The sequence below is a fragment of the Rhagoletis zephyria genome, unplaced genomic scaffold (genome assembly GCF_001687245.7).
Source record: "Rhagoletis zephyria isolate East Lansing unplaced genomic scaffold, Rhagoletis_zephyria_1.1 Rzeph_scaffold_01628, whole genome shotgun sequence".
NCBI lineage: Eukaryota > Metazoa > Arthropoda > Insecta > Diptera > Tephritidae > Rhagoletis > Rhagoletis zephyria.
In genome coordinates, this window is record NW_016158712.1 from 75448 (window position 1) to 81350 (window position 5903).

The window sequence follows — 5903 nt, forward strand, 5'->3', positions numbered from 1 at the left end:
TGAAATTTATGCGACCTAAGAGAAAAGGACAATCAACACTACCATTAATAATATTAAAAACAAAAGTCAGGGAAAGTACAGAACGCCTCGTTTCCAATGACTTAAGGTTAAGCAAAAGCAAACGACTACTGTACGGTGGTATAGGATCCGAAAAGTTTAAGGACCGCAATGCGAACTTAAGAAACACCTTTTGAACACGTTCTAACCTATTTATAAAAGTTTTGTGGAATGGCCTCCAAATATATGTAGCATATTCCAAAATGGGACGAACAAAAGATGAGTATAGTAATTTAATAGTATAGGGATCAGAGAATTTTACACAGTTCCGCCTCACGAAACCCAAAACAGAGAAGGATTTAGAAATCACAAGATTAATATGCCTACTAAAAGAAAAATTTGAAGTAAAAATGACGCCAAGATCTTTGGCCTCGGCAACAGAGTCTAGCGAAGACTCCGCGATTGTATAACTCGTTGATAAAGGACTATGAATTTTTGCAAAAGTTACTTTAAAGCACTTTTTAATATTTAAAGAGAGGCGTGATTTTATGCACCAAAGATTGAGATTATTAATGTCGGCCTGAAGCAAAGTAGCATCACTTTCGTTTCTGATCATTGAAAATACTTTCAGGTCATCGGCATATAGCAAAAAATTTGCGAATGAAAAACATGAGCTAATGTCATTTATGAATAATATAAAAAGTAAAGGACCTAAAATACTTCCCTGGGGTACCCCAGAGGAGGCAAGGAATGCATCTGACGAAATGTCATCTATCGAGACAACACAGCGCCTGTTGATCAAGTAGGATTTAATCCACTTCAAAAAAACAGAATGGAAGCCAAGATATGCTAACTTATTAAGTAAAATCGAATGAGAGACTCTATCAAAGGCTTTACTAAAGTCCGTATAAATACAGTCAACCTGGAAACCTGCAGAAAGAGACGTCATACAGTATTCACAAAATACAGCTAGGTTAGACACAGTAGATCGATTGGAAACAAAACCATGTTGGTTAGGCAGGATTAAACTTTTAGTGATAAAATACATTTTTTCTTTGACTATAGATTCAAAAAGTTTCGATACAGTTGACAGTTTAGAAATGGGCCTGTAATTGCGAACATTATTTTTATTCCCACTCTTAAGTATAGGGTTAATAGAAGTAATTTTCCAATCCTCGATAAAGACACCCGACGCAAGAGACAAATTAAAAATACGATGTAGAGGTAGAATTAGAGCGGGACAGTTCTTGAGGAGAAGAGCAGAAAACCCATCAACATCCGCTTTCGTAGACGGTTTCAGCTTAGAAATGCCAGCTTCCACGTCATCAAGGGACAGAGTTAGAGTCCCAAAACTGAACTCCGTAGCTGAATCGTGGTTTATATCAGGCCAGGAATTACCATCATCACAGACATAGTTGGCACTAAAAAATTCAGCGAAGAGACTCGCCACCTCAGTAGGGCCACTAGCACATTTATCGTCCAAAAAGACAGTCGAAGGAATGCAAGAGCCACATTTCTTAGACTTTATGAACTGGCAAAAAGCTTTTGGATTAGATTTCTGATATTTATCAAAGAAAATCTGATTTCCTGTAACTTTAAACTTCTTGAAGAATTTATTCCTAAGGTTCTTTAACTTTTTTAACTCCCGATTATACCATGGTAGCTTATGTGGTTTATTTTTCAAAATAGGCACATTACTGAGCAATTCGGTAGCTGCTGGGATCGAAATGGCCTACAGCCAAAATTTACTAGGCATCGATGACAACGTACAAGAATGCGCCAAACCTAGCAGATGTTTGTCAAAAAGATGAACGACCTTTTTGATGAGCAAAACTGCGAAAATTTAAATTCGATAAATCCAATGATATGTTTGCCCAGCACCAAAGTGTACAGCAAATTTTTCTAAGTAAATTTTGTCAAGACGACTTAGAAAATTTTTTTATTAGAGAAAGAGCTAGCCGAGGTACAAGTACCAATGTTACACCTCACGAAATCCGATATATAGCTGCTACATCAATTTCAATTAATATTTTGCGTGAAAAATTGGTTAATAAANGCAATAAAACGGGGTGACACAGGGAAAATCTCAAGGCTAGATACACATTTGGAGTTTTTGCGGTCAATGACGCTCAATGCCACCCGAATGAAATGCAGTGAACGCTTAGGTATAACAATAAAGTCCATGCTAATGCTTTTGAAAGAGCTATTTGCCCAGCACCAAAGTGTACAGCAAATTTTTCTAAGTAAATTTTGTCAAGACGACTTAGAAAATTTTTTTATTAGAGAAAGAGCTAGCCGAGGTACAAGTACCAATGTTACACCTCACGAAATCCGATATATAGCTGCTACATCAATTTCAATTAATATTTTGCGTGAAAAATTGGTTAATAAAGGGTAGATTGCGATGAAGACGATCTAAATTTAGAAAATAATTTAAACCCCACATATCGTTATGTCGAAGAACGGGAAACGTCAAATGAGCGACTCGTCATTGAAGAAGTAGAAATTCCAGGCGAGAATAATGCTGACGTTCAGGTGCAGCGGTGTTTGACTGGTTATGCGATTGACCAGCTTAAATGCGAAAAGTGCACCAGCATCTTGATGAAGGCACATGACGATGTATTACTAGACTCCGAAGCACTGATAAAAGCCGCAAAAATCTTTAGGGACGACTGTAGTTTGAAAGTTGTCAATCCTCAAGACTCCGTTTTCGAGGTGTGCCGATATCAGATGGTGTGGTACCGTCAACTATTCTCAAAATACGCTCATTTAACAGATCTCCGACCTCGGATGTTGTCAGCTATCATAGAAAAAACCGATCAAGTTTTTCCACTGTGGTGCTTAGAAGCTGGCGACTATTTAGACCATCGCTTAAAACTTGTAGAAATTTGTATAACCAATCTTTTATTTAAAAACGCAAATTGGGCGTTGAGGGAGGAAGTTGAAAGTCAGAGGCGGGATAACATTTTGTTCGATCTTCATTATCACGATCCCTCAGAGTAGAGGCAAAGTTACTAAACGTACGTTACCTCTATATCTTTTTTAAAATGTTTATACATTTTATATTTTTTTTTTCAATTTAATATCGGATTTTTCCAAATGTTTTCGTCTGTTTTAGTTAGCTGCTTTTGTAAGCAACCTGCTAGCTGCATGTCGTAAGGTTTCTATGCTTGCATCAACTACTTCGTGAGAAGTGTAAACTACTTCGCGAGAAGTTTCAACTACTTCGTGGCCTGTGCGCCAACTACTTCGTGAGAAGTGTCAACTACTTCGCGAAAAGTGCCAACTATTTCGTGAGAAGTTTCAACTACTTCGTGGTCTGTGCGCCAACTACTTCGTGGGAAGTGTCAACTACTTCGCGAAAATTGTCAACTACTGCATGAGAAGTGTCAACTACTTCGTGAGAAGTTTCAACTACTTCGTGGCCTGTGCGTCAACTACTTCGTTTAGAAGTGTCAAATCCTTCGGGCAAAGTGTCAAGAGCTTAAGCTTTGTTACGTCGCTGTCCCGTACTCAATAGTTCTATGTACCATGATTTAGGCTTTTTAGGATTTTTTGCCATAACAATAAAATTGTCATATTTTAGGCGCAGTAGTAGCGGAAATAGGGGCGTAAATTTATGTATGCACATACAAAAATTTGGTAACTTTTCCTTAAAGATTTTAGTATCAAAAATTTTAAGCGAGTGGCAACCGGTCTGGCAAAGCGCTTTTTCACCTCAGCCAAGCGTGAGTAGTTGGCAGAGTTGCCGTTTTCTCGTTTTGGTGCTGTACCGATGTACGATGTACGGAAGAAAAGAGCCGCATTCCACATGCCGCGAACCGCTTTATTTGCACTGAAATTCAAAATACTTTCAATAAAATCACCGTTTTTCACATTTTTTTGTATTAATTTTCTGTATGAATCATAATTTTTTTACTTTTAATTGAGAAATTATATTGCCGACGCTGGCTGGACCAAGGCACATAAATACAGGTAGAAGCCAAAATGACGCTGCTCTCATGAGAACCAAACCTTTAAACTTCAACTTGGTTTTCTTTTATTTCCTATATTTCGTTACGCTTTAAATGTCATGTCGTTTTTTTTTTTTAATGTTCTTTAAAAACAAATTTTAATTAACATTTGAATTTTTGTAGTGTTGTGCGGCTTATACATAGTGTATGTGTTAAAAATGCAACACCTGAAGCCAGTAACACCACCTTCACAATATATACAGTAAGGGCCGGTTGTTCAATGTCTGGTTATCACTACTTGCCGGTTAAACATCATTATCGACGATTTCGACAGCATGCATATAACATGTGATCGATAAAGCAGTCGTTGTATCTAACCGGAGCTTCTACTTCCGATTTGTGCTAAACAGACTGCTTTTACACAGTTCAAGTATTGAATTCAATTCTGCTCGCTTGTGGAAGAGAGGGGGTGAGAAGAAAAGGGACGAGTGAACATCAGTGTTGGCATTTTTGGTACAATTGTACTTTTTTATACAATTTTATTTACAATATACGCAGTACTTTTTAGTACAATTTTATTATGAGTACTTTCCTACTACGCAGTACTTTTTAGTACAATTTTATTATGAGTACTATAAATAAATATATAGCTCTGAAAATTCACTGCGGGACATTTTTTTATTCTCTTTTTGTCTTCGCCTTCTCGTTTTTGCCTTTGTAAGTTTTGAAAAAAGGTTTTGAACGACCCATTATAACACAGCATAAGGTGTGCTATCAACTTCGCATTCCTAGGCAAGTTTTGAAAGAATATTTTCGATACCAAATCTTATTGAAACAAAATTTCGAAATCAGCTTCATATAGAAACGGTGTCATCGTTAATTAAGAAAGAGATGTTCTTAAATATCACAACTTTGCGGCACTCACCTATTGACTAGATTTGAGTATTTATTTTATTACTTTTTAATTTTAATAATTTGTTTATAAAAACATAGTTTATTCCGTAACAAAAACTGTATGAAAATAAGTTTAAATCTTTCAGCAACATTAAAAAATCTACAAACTTTCGTAAAAATGTTGAGCTCTCTATTTCAATTTTTTTTTATATTTTGCAGTTTTTTAACTCATTCAACTTTAGTTTGCACATTGCACTTTATTTAAATTGATCGGGCTAGAAAACTGCATACTCAAAACATGTAGGAAATCTAATTAAAAGGCTCGAAATTTTTACGAAAGTTTGTTGATTTTTTAATGTTGCGCAAAGATTGAAACTTGGATTTATACGGGTTTAGTCAAAGTATTAATACCATCAAATCATTGGTCTTGAAGGGAATCTATGTATGCATGTACTAAGAAAATATATCAGCAAATTAAAAAAAAGAGAATGAGCAAGAATTGCTTTCAAGTACTAGAATCATGTAAATCGGGTGTAATAAATACGCAGTTTTTTTCACCAATTGGTCCCCGAGGAGTACTTTTGGGTTGTGTGCAGCGTTTTCGTTTTTCGCGCACGGCAACACTTAAGCTGATGCCAGATAAAACTTTGTAGCTTTGCGTGACATTTATAACTTCATGAACCAAAAATACAAGATCACCTAATCAAAGAAGCAAGAAAAAAGTATATTTCTGAGTGTTTTTGACATCTGCCTAAGAATGAAAACAAACAAAGAAAACGAAAAAGGCGCGGTGATTGAGTGCGATTAAATTGGTATTTATTATAAAATATACAAAGTGAAACTTGATGACAATTAGCAAAAAAAGTTCATAAAATATGGTTTTCATGATTGAAAGTGTTTTACAATCGCATATCATTACCACGGGTCGATTTTTCAATGCCAACGTTCTGGCCACAAACGTGCACCCACTTTTCACGCAAATTTACGCCTTTTGGCAAACCAAACATACGCACAAACTTGTTCCGATCACACAGCACTTTATTTTATATCATAAATATG